The sequence below is a fragment of the Triticum urartu genome, chromosome 5A (genome assembly GCF_056163025.1).
Source record: "Triticum urartu cultivar PI428250 chromosome 5A, HENAU_Tu73, whole genome shotgun sequence".
Lineage (NCBI taxonomy): Eukaryota > Viridiplantae > Streptophyta > Magnoliopsida > Poales > Poaceae > Triticum > Triticum urartu.
The window spans coordinates 683,059,026-683,075,189 of record NC_141877.1 but is presented as its reverse complement, the minus strand read 5'-3'; the positions used below and the strand labels follow the sequence as shown (position 1 = coordinate 683,075,189).

The following is a 16,164-nucleotide window of genomic DNA, read 5'->3' as shown; positions in this document are numbered from 1 at the left end:
TTCACAGCCACTTACCCAGTTGACACTGTCACATGGGATCAGTTTCAGCAAGCTTTCCGCACTGCCCATGTCTCAGCAGGAGCTATGGCCATAAAGAAGCGTGAGTTTCGCAACTTACGCCAAGGAGGAAGGACAGTTGGCCAGTACGTTGACGACTTCAGCAAGTTAGCACGTTATGCCCCAGATGACGTTTCTACGGATGCAGCTAAGTAGGAGAAGTTTCTGGAAGGATTGAATGATGAACTAAGCATGCAGTTGATGGTAGCGAGTTTCAACAACTACCAGGAGTTGGTAGATCGTGCCATCATGATTGAAGGGAAGCAACAGCAGATTGAGAACCGCAATAGGAAATATGGACAGGGGAAGTATAACTCTGGAGCCTAGCAAAAGCCCCGTTTTGCCCCTAAACCGGGATTTAAGTTTCAGCACACCCATGGAGGACGTAGCTCGCACAACCATAATGGCCACAAGAATGGTACTGGGAATGGAGGAAGCAACGGCCAGAATTGGACCACCCCATCCACCCCAGCCAAGAAGGACCTGAGCCACGTCACTTGCTATAAGTGTTCGAAGCCAGGGCATTATGCAAATGAATGTCCCGAAGGCCAGAATGGAAATGGCAATGGAAGCTCTGGGAAGAAGCCGAACCCTTTCAATAGGGGACAGGTGAACCACGTTAATGTGGAGGAGGTTGAAGATCAGCCCGATGCAGTAATAGGTAAGTTTTTGGTTAAGTCATTTACTGCACTCGTTCTTTTTGATACTGGTGCATCGCATTCATACATATTAAGGGGATTTGTGGAAAAGTATAGCCTGCCCACTAGGATTCTTAAAACAACTATGCTAGTAAGCTCACCAGGAGCAGAGTACATGGCCAGACAAGGATGTTTTCAAGTGCCATTAAGTATAGGAAGGCATGTTTTCCCAACGGATTTAATTATTCTGGAATCCCAAGGTCTGGATGTGATTCTTGGTATGGACTGGCTGTCGATGTATGGAGGAAACATCGATTGCGCCAGTAACACAATTTTTCTTACCACACCAGAAGGAAGAAGGATCAAGTATGTATCCCGGCATGTGCCAAACAGGACACAAGTAAATTCCTTATCAGGAGTTGTGCAGGAGGAAGTACCAGTGGTAAAGGATTTTCCTGATGTATTTCCTGAGGAATTGCCAAGCATGCCACCGGATAGAGACATTGAGTTTTTGATTGAGCTTTTGCCAGGCACTGGGCCAATATCGAAGAGACCATATAGGATGCCAGCAAAGGATTTGGTGGAAATTAAGAATCAGATTAAGGAGTTATTGGATAAAGGTTACATTCGCCCAAGTTCTTCGCCTTGGGGATCACCCGTACTTCTAGTGGAAAAGAAGGATGGATCATTAAGGATGGTTGTAGATTATCGGGGATTGAATGAAGTAACCATCAAGAACAAGTACCCACTTCCAATGATCAACGATCTGTTTGATCGGTTGCAAGGAGCTAAAGTGTTTTCCAAGATCGATTTGCGATCAGGGTGCCATCAATTGAAGATTTGGGAGCAGGACATACCTAAGACATCATTCACCACGAGATATGGACTGTATGAGTATACCGTTATGTCATTTGGATTGACTAACGCACCTGCTTATTTTATGAACCTGATGAACAAAGTGTTTATGGAGTTTTTGGATAAGTTCGTCGTAGTGTTCATTGATGACATCCTGGCTTATTCAAAGAATGAAGAGGAGCATAAGGAACATTTGCGTTTGGTTTTGGAGAAACTAAGGGAACATCAGTTATATGCCAAATTCAGCAAATGTGAGTTTTGGTTGAAGGAAGTTGGATTCCTCGGACACGTTATATCTGGAGAAGGTATAGCAGTTGACCCCACAAAGGTTGAACCCGTAACCGAATGGGAAGCACCAACGACCGTTGGAGAGATCCGGAGTTTTCTTGGACTCGCAGGATAGTACCGGAGATTCATTGAGAATTTCTCAAAGATTGCGAAGCCTATGACGGAGTTGTTGAAGAAGGATACTAAGTTCAAATGGACTAAGGAGTGTGAGGCTAGTTTCCAGGAGTTGAAGAAATGCTTGGTTACCTCACCAGTATTGATTTTGCCAGATCAGACCAAAGATTATGAGGTGTATTGCGACGCTTCACGTCGAGGACTTGGAGCAGTGCTTATGCAGGAAGGAAGAGTTGTTTCGTATGCTTCACGGCAACTGAAGCCTCATGAGTTGAATTATGCCACGCATGATTTGGAGTTAGCAGCCGTAGTGCATGCGTTGAAAACGTGGAGACATTTCCTCATTGGAAATCATTGTGAGGTGTACATGGATCACAAGAGTTTGAAGTACATTTTCACGCAGAAGGAGTTGAACCTCAGACAAAGGAGATGGTTGGAGCTCATCAAGGATTATGACATGAGATTGCATTACCATCCCGGAAAAGCTAATGTAGTAGCTGACGCATTGAGCCGTAAGAGCCATGTCAATACTTTAATGACGGGGAAAATACCCAAGGAGTTAGCAGAAAACCTTCGTGAGCTATGTTTGGAAATAGTTCCGAGAGGCTATGTAGCAGCATTGGAGATTCAGTCAACATTGATGGATAAGATCAGAGAAGCTCAGAAATCTGACAAGGAGATTGCTGCTATAAAAGAGAAATTGAACGAAGTAAAAGCAAAGGGATTTCGTGAGGATGAGCACGATACCTTATGGTTTGAAGACCGTGTTTATGTGCCCAATGACCCGGAGATCAGGAAGTTGATTTTGCACGAGGCACATGATTCACCGTATTCGATTCACCCAGGGAATACCAAGATGTATTTGGATTTGAAGGAAACATTTTGGTGGACCGGAATGAAGAAGGATATTGCAGCATATGTAGCAATTTGTGACGTATGTCAGAGAGTAAAGGCAGAACATCAGAAGCCAGCACTCGCCTAAGTTCTCTCACTAAGAGGCATAACGGCAGTCCAGCACTCGCCTAAGTCTGAAAAAATCCTACCGAGTGGAGAGCAGTCCTCCCACTCGGGGGCTTAGCTGCAGTCGAGCACTCGCCTAAGTTCTCTCACTAAGAGGCTTAACGGCAGTCCAGCACTCGCCTAACTTTGAAAAATCCTACCGAGTGGAGAGCAGTCCTCCCACTCGGGGGCTTAGCTACAGTCGAGCACTCGCCTAAGTTCTCTCACTAAGAGGCTTAACGGTAGTCCAGCACTCGCCTAAGTTTGAAAAATCCTACAGAGTGGAGATCAGTCCTCCCGCTCGGGGGCTTAGCTGCAGTCGAGAACTCGCCTAAATTCTCTCACTAAGAGACTTAACGGCAGTCCAGCACTCGCCTAAGTTTGAAAAAATCCTACCGAGTGGAGATCAGTCCTCCCACTCGGGGGCTTAGCTGTAGTCGAGCACTCGCCTAAGTTCTCTCACTAAGAGGCTTAACGGCAGTCCAGCACTCGCCTAAGTTTGAAAAATGCTATCGAGTGGAGAGCAGTCCTCCCACTCGGGGGCTTAGCTGCAGTCAAGCACTCGCCTAAGTTCTCTCACTAAGAGGCTTAACGGCAGTCCAGCACTTGCCTAAGTTTGAGACCCATCCCTATCCGCAAGGACGACGAGGTGCAGGTCGACTGCAACCTTCTTCTTCGGAGCTGCGGCACAAATACAACGTCCGCTCCATCCCTATCCGCAAGGACGACGAGGTGCAGGTCGACTGCAACCTTTTCCTTCGGAGCTGCGACACAAATACAACGTCCGCTCCATCCCTACGCGCAAGGATGATGAGGTGCAGGTCGACTGCAACCTTCTCCTTCGGAGCTGCGGCACAAATACAACGTCCGCTCCATCCTTATCCGCAAGGACGACGAGGTGCAGGTCGACTGCCACCTTCTCCTTCAGAGCCGCAGCACAAACACAACGTCCGCTCCATCCCTATCTGCAAGGACGAAGAGGTGCAGCAAGCAAAGTCCATCCAAAGGCAAACACAAGCACATTTGGAGATAAACCAAATTCAGATAAATACTAAAAGGCTCCAAGCAGCAAATCAAAAGTACTCGGGCACCAAGCCCTAAGGAGTTTAACAGTTACAGAAACCACTCAGCATTCCAAGGCAAATTTAAAGCGTATCCAAGTTTCATAAGATTGTTCACTCAGCCGGAGGAGGACTGGTAGGCTCCACGAATGAGTCCAGATCGATCCCATCAGCAATCCGAGTAGCGGCAGCAATGAAAGTCTCCATGAAGGACTGGAAGTCGTGCTTTTTGGTGTTAGCGACTTTGATCGCAGCCAGCTTGTCTTCACGAACCTCCTTGCAATGGACTCGCACCAGGGACAACGCCACGTCAGCACGACACCGGGCGGAGGATTTCTTCCATTCTTGCACTCAGTCAGGGATCTCGTTTAGTCGAGTCATCAGAGATTCCAGATCATTCTGAAGCGTCGCCTCCGAGATAACCTCCTTCAGGCGTGCGAGGTAGCTTGTGGCGCTGGCGATACGGGACTCCAGTCGGAGCATGTTCATCGCAGTTTCATCGCAGACCGGGGAAGCGATAGGGTCCAGACCCGTCTCGACCCTTTCAGTTTCTTCGTCAAAGTCTTGACAAAGTTCTGCAGGCGAAAGTCAATTCAATCAACCAAGCAAAATCCGATGGCAAGCATCAACACAGTCGGATTAAAAGAAATACCTCCCAGCACGAGATAAAGCTTCTTGGCGAGGGTCCTCAGATAAGCTTCTGTGTCATTCCTCTTGCGGATCGCAGACTCCAACTTTTCGTTTAGGGCGACCTTATCCTTCTTCAGGCTGGTCACTTTGCGGATAGCTTCATTAAGACAAGATGTCAGTCTAGTCACCTCTCCTTCAAGCATTCCGACTGAAGCAAGCTTCTTGTCTGCGAGAGCGGTTTGGTCTTGGGCTGCTTTTTGGGCGGCGGCGAGGTTCGAGTCCTTCTTGTCCAGAGCCAACTTCATTTTCTCTGCAAAAGAAATAATCGAATCAAAAAAGAGATCAAAGAGATATATTGAAATTCAGTCGGCAATCAGTTACCTTCCATACCAGCGGCCTCGTCTTGAGTTTTTTTCAGATTTTGCTCAGCCAATTCCAAGTCCAAGTTGAGTTGCCTCTGCTTCTCTTCGAGTTCGGCAAACTTGGAGATAAGAGTACAAGACTTCTGTAGGAGGCAAGAGACAAGTCAATCGATAGGTTCGAAAGCAGTTCATTTTCGAGTGAATAAAACCTAAAGAAGTGGACAACAAGCTGTTCAGACCCCACTCGACTGCCACCAGTCGACCGCGGTCTCGGGGACTACACCCAGTGGGTGCACTTGGCGTGCCCCCACCGGTTATGATCCCACTCGCCCGGCCCGCCGGAGTCGAGTGCAAGGAGTAAGGAAAAAGATAAAGAACAATTGCATCGTCAAGAAAAGAACTCAGACCACAGTCGACTGCCAGCAGTCGACCGCGGTCTCGGGGACTACACCCGGTGGGTGCACTTGGCGTGCCCCCACCGGTTCTGATCCCACTCGCCCAGACCAAGTGGAAGAGCGAGACTACCAAAAACGACAGCAACACCCAGTGGGTGCTCTAATTCAACGCGAACAACAGGAGATTGTGCAGAAGAAGATTTTTCGAGAACAAAAACAGTCGGAAAGTCTACTCACCTGGACGTTGGCCCGAAGAGCGGCACTAGCGTCGTAGGCAGCCTGACTGCTGTCGTGCCCTATCTTCACCCGCTCCATCATCATGTCAGCCTGTCGGATGGCTTCCGCAGCCTCTTCTGACTGGTTGTCTGGGACGGGGTAGTTGGTGAAAAAATGTGCAGATGACCCAGGTGCAGCTGCTTGAGGCTCCGTGGTGTGGAGTTGGATAGTTGAAGGCACCACAGGCGCGGTCGAACGCGTGGGATGCCCACTCGGCAAGGGTGCAGCGAACATCACAGCGGCCCTGCCCGCATCTTCGGCTTGACAGACGGGAGGCGTTGCAGTTGGTTCCTACCGAGCCACCCTGCCAGCTGTTACCTTCTTGCTCTTCCTAGGCTTAGGAGCCACATCTTCGTCGTCGTCCGGAAGGTCAATGATGTTGGGTGGAGCTGCAAGACAGAACATTCGACCCCAAGTGAACCACTCGACCGTAAAAGGATCAAGAATCGAAATTGCAAGAGTTCATACCTGGGTTAGAGGTTACCGCATCCTCCATTTCCTCGTCCCGGTACTGGTATGAAGATGTCCCTGACGTAGCAGCACTGCAAAGGCCCGCATTCAATCGGTTACACCCAATTAATCGAATCCACATAAAGGACAAGTCAGATGGTTACCCGGAGATAGTAGGAACGGTCACTTTGATCCGAGGCAAAGCTTTGGGCGGTTTGGAAGAGATGGCTTTCGGCACTTTCGGCGCTAGAAGCGGCGCGACCTTGGATTGCTTTGGAGGCTTCTCAGTCGGCGTCTGGCGCAGCCACCAAGTCCGGATCGCGTGCCGGATCATGAGTGTCCTTGGACCTCCTCTCCCTGCGAGGAGGCGAGTCGACTTCTTCCTCATCGGTCGATTCATCACTCTCCTCGTCGTCCTCGGTTTCTGAATGCTCCTCGCCGCTCTCGCCCCCGCTCCCTTCTTCGTCAGCGCCGGGGTCCTGCACTCCATTGGGCATCGAGTACATTTCAATGAGGGCCTGAAAGGATAACAATCAAAAGACATTCAGTCTACCACAGACGGGACACCACATGGTGAATCGGAAAGATACGTGATAAAACAGAAATATACCTGCTCCGGCTGGCACGAGTTGTCGAATGGAATCACCCTCCTGGATCCCCGAGGGTTGTCTTTGTTGCCAGTGATTCCCCTCAACCAGTTCTCCAAGATATCCTCGCTGACCTCCTCCGGGTGGATCCGAGTGGTATCCTCGAGCCCAGAGTACATCCACATCGGATTATCACGCGCCTGAAGAGGTCGGATGCGTCGACCGAGAAAGACCTCCAGCAGATCCATCCCTGTCACTCCGTCGCGGACAAGCTGGACGACCCGTTCAACCAGCTCCTTGACCTGCGCTTTCTCTTCTGGAACTACCTTCAGGGGAGCAGGCTTCTCCACACGAGCCAAGGAAAAAGGAGGAAATTCAGTCGACTGGCCAGGGGTTGGCTGATCCTTGGAGTAAAACCAAGTCGACTGCCAGCCCCGGACCGAGTCAGGAAGATCATCGCTAGGAAAGTACTCTTGCTCCTCATCTGGATCCCCAGACCACCGCACATCTGGATCACCCACGTCCTCTCGTCACTCGACTTGGCCTTTTTGACCGACTGGGAACGGCAAGTGAAGATGTGTTTGAAAAGCCCCCAGTGCGGTCGACAGCCTAAGAAGTTTTCGCATATGAACACAAAAGCGGCCAGATAGACTATGGTGTTTGGAGTGAAATGGTGGAGCTGAGCCCCAAAGAAGTTCAAAAAACCCTGGAAGAACGGGTGGGGAGGCAGCGAGAATCCACGATCTACGTGGGTTGCTAGGAGGATGCACTCACCCTCTCTAGGCTGCGGCTCGGTTTCGTCCCCCGGGAGCCGAGCCGACTTGTGGGGGATCAATCCCCCCTCCACCAGGTCGTCGAGGTCATCCTGCGTGATTGTCGAGCGGATCCAGTCGCCCTGGATCCAGCCCGCCGGCAGGCCGGACCTCGACGAGGATCCGCCCCGGCTGGTCCGCTTGCCCTTCGCCTTCGTGGTCGCCTTCTTCGCGCGTTCCAGTGCCGCTATCTTATCCTTCCCCATCGTGGCAGATCGAGCTCGAACGGAGGTCCGGCGACGAGGCGGAAGCGAGAGTGGCGGAGAGATCGGGAGAAAGAGAAGAGAGAATGGGGGCGTGCGGAGCAGAGGCCTACCCGAGACCTTTTATAAGACCTCCTGCCGAGTGGCTGACTAGTGGACCCAAGCGATCTAAACAAATCCCGCAACAGTCGCGCGCGTAGTACGTGGCAAAAAAGGTGGCGCGGGGATCGAGGAGACTTACCTAATCCGTCCCGATAACCTCGTTTCCTCCCGTCTGGCGCGCTTCCCAAAATTTGAATCCTGCGAGATCCGTGGAGAGCGGAACAACCTGTGAGACTGAAGACAAACACCCTCTACATCATCATTCAGAATTCAACCATGAAAGTTCACTCAACAACAACCAAGCATGGACCAAGGCGACTGAGAAAGGAGTCGACGTCGTCTCCTCAACTCATTGTTTCAGGACAAGGCATATTCATAGTACAAAGAGTGGGTCGGAAGTGTTCTCAACCCCTTCCTGACTTGAACCCTCATCCATTCGGGGGCTAATGATGAAGCTATGTACCTAGGGTAGGGTCATGGACCTGTCGAGCATACCCTCCCCGAGGACATATTTACAAAGAATCAGAAGCAGTCGAAGAGAAAACGTCATCCACTCGACCATGAAGATGTGCTCACTCGACTTCCTTGAAGACACTCGACCACCAAAACACGAGAAGCCCTCCACTCTGCAATGGTCGTGACTTAAACTATAGCATTATGGGCATTTATAACACTATTGTAGACGTTACCAGTAACGCCCCACCTTTATGAACATTGAACCCTGTGTAATGGAGGGGAGCTGGGGTCCTGGCGCACTCTATATAAGCCACCCCCTCCTCTGGGACAAGGGTTCGCACTTTTGTAAACACACACACACACATAATCTAGTCGACCGCCTCAAGGCACCGAGACATAGGGCTGTTACTTCCTCTGAGAAGGGCCTGAACTCATAAAACTCGTGTGTACAACTACTCCATAGCTAGGATCTTGCCTCCTCATACCTACCCCCCATTCTACTGTCAGTCTTAGATCCACGACAGGTGGCACCAGTGAAAAAAACATGTCATAGTCCATGAGATGAGCCAATGTACTAGATTCTAGGAAGCCCCGATACTGCTCTGCCCTAATGGACATAAGACTGGGCGGGGCATATGATGGCATCACCACCTTCTTCAGTCCCGTGCTCTTATGGAAAATTCTGCAAACCACATACTCCTCCTACCAACATACGTAAACCAAAATAGTAAAGATCAATAATTGTCACTAGCTAGATATGTATGTACAAGAGAATTCATCAGTCATGAGTACTACTAGTCAAGGACAAAAATACCTTGGAAGACACATCAATGGTGGCGGCTTCGACTATGTTGGTGGGCAAGTTGGGTGTCGGCTGCTTGCCGATCTCGATTCTGTACTCATGCATGATCCATTTTGTCTCCCCCCATAGAGGCCCACCACTTGTAGAAGGCCAGTGTCTTGTTCATGCCGATGAGACTTTTGGTCGGCACTATAATAATGTCCTTGTCCTTTGGGTAGCCTTCCAATAGCCAGCATTCATAGCCCGGTTGGTCCGTATCCCGGTGCGGTACTTGAGGTCCTTGTAGGAGAATAAGTATCGCTCCTTCTCCCCCATGTTTACCTCATTTGGGGATTCCATAGCTCGTATTTTTGCATATCCACCTCCCTTACTATCGTCGTGTCGAAGGCTTTCATCGGAACCTTGGGGACCAGGTAGAAGATGATGATCTCCATGTTCGTCGGGTGAAACCTGAACCCTGGCGGCAAATTCAACTGTTGTTTCTGTTGCTGAACTTGAAGGTGGCTTGCCATGGCGAAGGCTCTTTGGCAAATGTGTGCTGGTTTGGAACAAATGTTGGGGGCATTGATAGATATGTGTCTATCTATGGAAGGAATTCAATGATATATAGAGATATAGGGGGGAGATGCTTAAATAGGACCGAATGCATGTATTGGCAAGATACTTTCTGGAGAAGCTTTGACGTTGCCCGGGCTTTGTTTAATTTGTTTTTATTGGCATTGGACGGATGTATGTGATATAGCTAGATAGATAGACATGCCTACTTATCGTTTAGAACTGTATGCTGCTTGTCTTGTTGTGTTGGCCATGTCAAGGTGGTGAAAAATGTCACTTGTTTTAACAAATGTAAGTGCCATTTTAGGAAGTGTTTATACAGTTTAAGAAAGGTTAGCAAAATTTTAAAAATGTTTCATACATTCAAAAAATGTTCACTAGTCCAAAAAAAAATTGTGACATTTTGAAAGATTTGGATGCAATGTAAAACAAAATGTTTTTGTAATGTAAAAATATGTACACAGAAGTTGGGAGCGCCACACTACCCATCATGATCCGGCCCCGATGGCAAGCATCTAGTACACAGAAGTTGCAGGCAGCAGCGGCAATGGCGCCATTGACAACAACACGTTGTAGTCCATGAGAGGAGCCAATGTACTGGATTCGAGGAAGCCTCGATACTGCTCTGCCCCAATAGACATAAGAATGGGCGGGGCATATGATGGCATCACCACCTTCTTTCGTCCTATGCTCTTATAGAAAATTCTGCAGACAACATACTCCTCCTACCAACATACATAAACCAAATTATTTAAAATCAACAATTTCCACTAGCTAGATATGTATGTACAAGAGAATTCATCCGTCATGAGTACTACTAGTCAAGGACTCAAAATACCTTGGAAGACACATTAATGGTGGCGGCTTCGACGATGTTGGTCGACAAATTGGGTGTCGGCTGCTTGACGATCTCAATTCTGTACTCATGCATGATCCAGTTTGTCTTCCTCCCCCTAGGGGCCCTGCCCTTGTAGAAGACCAGTGTCTTCTTCATGTTGATGAGACTTTTGGTCAGCGGGGTAGAATGATCTCCTTCTCCTTTGCGGTAGCCTTCCAATAGCCAGCGTTCATGGCCCGGTTGGTCCGTATCCCGGTGAGGTACTTGAGGTCCTTGTAGGAGAAGACGTATCGCTCCTTCTCCCCCATGTCTACCTAATTTTGGAGATTCCATAGCTCGTATTTTTTTCATATCCACCTCCCTTACTATCATTGTGTTGAGGGCTTTCGTCAGAACCTTGGGGACCAAGTAGAAGATGATGATCTCCATGTTCATCGGGTGAAATCTGAACCTGGCGGCAGATTCAACTGTTATTTCTGCTGCTGAACTTGAAGGTGGCTTGCCATGGTAAAGGCTCTTTGGGAAATGTGTGCTAGTTTGGAACAGATGTTGGGGGCAACGATAGAGATATGTCTATCTATGGAAGGAATTCAATGATATATAGAGATATAGGAGGGAGATCCATAAATAGGACCGAATGCATGTACTAGCAAGATACTTTCCAGAGAAGTCTTGATGTTTTCTGGGCTTTGTTTAATTTGTTTTTATTGGCATTGGATGGATGTATGCGAGATAGCTAGATAGATAGACATGGGTCCCTATCGTTTACAACTGTATGATGCTTGTTGAGGGAGTCCTGGATTAGGGGGTGTCCGGATGGCCGGACTATACCTTCGGCCGGACTCCTGGACTATGAGGATACAAGATTGAAGACTTTGTCCCGTGTCCGGAAGGGACTTTCCTTGGCGTGGAAGGCAAGCTTGGCAATATGGATATGTAGATCTCCTACCATTGTAACCGACTCTGTGTAACCCTAGCCCCCTCCGGTGTCTATATAAACCGGAGAGTTTTAGTCTGTAGAAAAGACAACAATCATACCATAGGCTAGCTTCTAGGGTTTAGCCTCTCTGATCTCGTGGTAGATCTACTCTTGTACTACCCATATCATCAATATCAATCAAGCAGGACGTAGGGTTTTACCTCCATCAAGAGGGCCCGAACCTGGGTAAAACATCGTGTCCCCTGCCTCCTGTTACCATCCGGCCTAGACGCACAGTTCGGGACCCCCTACCCGAGATCCGCCGGTTTTGACACCGACATTGGTGCTTTCATTAAGAGTTCCTCTGTGTCGTCACTTTTAGGCCCGATGGCTTCTCCGATCATCAACAGCGATGCGATCCAAGGTGAGACTTTTCTCCCCGGACAGATCTTCATATTCGGCGGCTTTGCACTGCGGGCCAATTCACTTGGTCATCTGGAGCAGATCGAAAGCTACGCCCTTGGCCATCAGGTCAGATTTGGAAGTTTGAACTACACGGCCGACATCCGCAGAGACTTGATCTTCGATGGATTCGAGCCACAGCCGAGCGTGCCGCACTGTTACGATGGGCATGATTTAGCTCTGCCACCGAACAGTGCCCTGGAGGCCGCACCTGTGTCCGCTCCGACCCCTAACTCGGAGCCGATCACACCAATCGAGGATGGGTGGTTAGACACCGCCTTGACGACTGCAATCTCTACGGCGGTCGAGCCGAACACCAGCCCTATTCTCTGTGAAGCCCGTGACTACAAGGAGCCGGACTCCTCTCCAGACTCCGAGCCCTCCGCGCCCCGGCCGATATATTGGGCGCCGATCATGGAGTTCACCGCCGCGGACATCTTTCAGCACTCGCCCTTCGGCGATATTCTGAATTCACTAAAGTCTCTCTCTTTATCAGGAGAGCCCTGGCCGGACTATGGTCAACAAGGTTGGGATGCGGATGATGAAGAAATTCAAAGCCCACCCACCACCCACTTCGTAGCCACTCTCGATAATTTAAACGACGTGCTCGACTTCGACTCCGAAGACATCGACGGTATGAATGATGATGTAGGAGATGAACATGAACCAACGCCTAGAAGGCACTGGACAGCCACCTCATCTCATGATGTATACATGGTGGACACACCCAAAGGAAGCGACGACGAGGAACACAGGGATGCAACGACGGATCGTTCACTCGAAAAGCAATCAAAGCGGCGACGTAAGCGCCACTCGAAGCCCGCCTCGACAGAGACAGCAGCCATACACACCCAGCCATAGAGCAGGACGAGTCAGCGGACGATGAACATGTCTTCGAGAAAGCGTCCGAACAGGGAAACTTGGATAAACAAACCGAACACCCCGTCCCTGGCGAAAACAACAGTCCGGACGACCTTACGCTGGATAAACTCATGGAGCAGAAGAACCTCCAAAAAAGGCTCGTCGCCACTACGCATAGCCTGAAAAAGCAGAAGCGAAAGCTCAAAACTGTGGAAGATGCACTCAGAATCAGATGGAGCAAAGTACGCAACACCGCAGACAAATATGCCGGAAGTCGCCGCACAAAAAGCTATCCAAAGCGAAAGCTACTGCCTGAATTTGACGAGGAGGCCTTAGAGGCCCCGCAGTCAAAAAATAGGAAAGCCATCCGGTCGGATGGACGACTGCATGGCCAGCATGGAGCGGCAAGCGGCGCCGCACACAAGCCGGCACACGATCCACCAAAGGATCCGCATCAAAAATACGGCCCAGCCAGATCTATATACGGGCCAAGAAAGCAATGCAACACAACAAATATCCGAACATCACGGCACACCCAAATACAGGGGTGCCGCACACCCCCTATGTTTCACCGATGAGGTGCTGGAACATGAATTTCCAGCGGGATTCAAGCCCGTGAACATAGAGGCGTACGATGAAACAACAGACCCTGGGGTCTGGATCGAGGATTATATCCTCCACATACACATGGCCAGAGGAGATGACCTCCACACCATAGAATACTTACCCCTCAAGCTTAAAGGGCCAGCCCGGCATTGCCTCAAAAGCCTTCTCGAAAACACCATTAGAAGTTGGGAAGAGCTTGAGGATGCTTTCCGGGCAAATTTTCAAGGGACCTATGTCCGCCCTCCGGATGCAGACGATCTCAGTCACATAACTCAACAGCCCAAAGAGTCAGCCCGGAAATTCTGGAACAGATTTCTTACTAAAAAGAATCAGATAGTCGACTGTCCGGACGCCGAAGCCCTAGCAGCTTTTAAGCACAACGTTCGAGATGAATGGCTCGCCAGACACCTCGGCCAAGAAAAGCCAAGAACAATGGCCGCATTAACAAGCCTCATGACCCGCTTTTGCGCAGGAGAGGACAGCTGGTTGGCAAGATGTAGCACCAGCGACCCATGTACATCCGAAGTTAGGGATGGAAACGGAAAACCCCGGCGCAGCAAGGACCAGCGCCGGAATAAGGGAAACAGCCCAAAGAGCACGGCAGTCAACGCCGGATTCAAAAGCTCGCGGCAGAATCAGAGAAAGTCGTCCCTCAAGGATAACAGGGGCAAGCTATCCAACTTAAACAAAATCTTGGACAAGATATGTCAAATACACAGTACTCCCGGGAAGCCTGTGAACCATACCCACAGAGATTGTTGGGTTTTCAAGCAAGCCGGCAAACTCAACGCCGAACACAAGGGGCTCGATACACCAAGTGAGGACGACGACGAACCCCACAAGCAGAGCACCAGAAAACAAAAGGATTTCCCACAAGAAGATAAAACAGTACACTTACTTCATGTGACGAACAAAACGGCGCCACCACAGATACGCGCCATACAGCCTATATCCCAAAGGAGTCTCGCCAATGGTTGTTTAAACCGACCACCTTCGACAATCAGGATTACTCTAGAAGTATCCGGAACACAGGCTGGACTGCCTTGGTATTAGATCCAATAATCGGCGGACTCCATTTTACAAATATCCTGATGGACGGCGGCAGTGGTCTAAACCTGTTATACTAGGACACAATACGCAACATGGGGATAGACCCAACCAAAATTTGCCATAGCAAAACCTCCTTTCAAGGGGTAACGCCAGGCCCGGATGCCCGTTGCATGGGTTCTCTCCGGCTAGAAGTTATGTTCGGCTCCCCCGATAACTTCCGTTGCGAACAGCTAACTTTCCACATCGCCCCATTCTCAAGTAGCTATCAAGCACTACTGGGACGCGAACTTTCGCCCGCTTTAACGCAATACTGCATTATGCATCTCTTACGCTTAAGATGCCCAGTCCACGAGGCATCATCTCATTAAAGGGAAAACATTGAGTGTTCCTCCCGCGCGGAAAATAGTGCGGCTACCTTGACAGCCCCACAATAAAGCGGCTTCACCAGCCAAAGCATCTAAACAGGTCATCAAGACCATGTACACGGCTAGACGAGTCTGGCATAATCATACAATTGATAAAGGCTTAATAACCGTATACCCCTGCACTAGGGGCTCCGCGCATATAAAACAAGAGACAATAAAGCTCAATTTTACCCATTTCGATTTATACTTTGTTTATTTAGTATAACTCATGTTCGGCACAATCTTTCTTTAACAAAGTTCCTCTCTTTTACAGATGAACAACGTTCTACACCTGTCCAGGATACGGCACAATGGAGACATAGGCGCAGACGTGCAGCAGGGACCCGTTCCAAGGATTCTTTTCAGATTAAGACCATGCATAAACCTTTTTTTATTGTCTCTTGTTGATACACATCCCCTGGTTTCTTGGTATAACCAAGGAGGAGGCTGGCATTTTGGCATGTGGCTACGTCAGAGTTTTGCGCGTACCTAGACACTTGGGGCTTATTACTAAGGGCGTTACCCCGCCCGCCCTCATAAAGACCGAATACCTTAGGGAGTGTTCGGCGTCGCGAGTTTGGCCTTATATGCATCAGCTCCGAATCATGTCTTTGGTCAAATGTTGGGTTTGCCCGGCTCCTGTGCTTTTCTGCCTTACGTTCCGCTCTATCGGCTAAGGCGGCACCAGGAGAACTACTGCGATTGTGCCCCGGTTCGGCCAGGCGAGCACCTCACTAGAGAAAGCCGAAAACTGACTGTCATGATATAGCGTGAGACTGGTCAACCACTCGATGACTTACCGGAATCTTTAGGATTCCTCCGCATTAACGAAGGGCCGTTTCCCGGCCAGGCACATACGCGCCCCGAGTTCGGGCGAGCGCAGGCGCCACCAGGGGCTATATAAGTAGCCTCAATGTCAAACTCCTATGGCTAAGTGAAAGTGATAAAGCATCATAGTCCGATTGCCTAGTTCGCTGCGCTATCACCTCCTTTGTAGGACCAAGACATTGGATCAAGTGTGAAAATGCGCCTTCTGCGAACACCCCCGCATTATGTGCGTGGGGGCTGAAGCCGACGACTGCCATCTTTCAGATTATATACACGTATATGTTAAACGGCCGCACACGAGGTATTCCAATACTTGCAGGCACAAGTATAAAAAGCTTCTACAATTTATCAAAATATTGTTTTACAATAATACATGCTATTCGAATATAGTATCCTTCGAGCACTACGTCTCTATTAAATGAGCGCCTTGCAGAACTTCCTGAAAATAGCGCTCGGCGGGTACTCGGCTTCCATCCGAGTCTAGGGATGCAACAGTGGTGGCTTCCATTTCCGCCCAGTATGTCTTGACACGGGCAAGAGTCATCCGCGCACCC

General features: G+C 49.4%; 3 pseudogenes; all 3 read right to left on the bottom strand.

Moving 5' to 3' along the window:
• Positions 1 to 5,720, bottom strand: part of LOC125506567 (NAC domain-containing protein 79-like) — a 31,491-nt pseudogene extending 25,771 nt beyond the window's left edge.
• Positions 5,721 to 6,409: 689 nt separating this feature from the next.
• Positions 6,410 to 9,599, bottom strand: LOC125507692 (NAC domain-containing protein 92-like; annotated as a pseudogene).
• Positions 9,600 to 10,157: 558 nt separating this feature from the next.
• LOC125507693 (NAC domain-containing protein 100 pseudogene) lies at positions 10,158 to 10,986 on the bottom strand (annotated as a pseudogene).
• Between the last annotated feature and the right edge of the window lie 5,178 nt (positions 10,987 to 16,164).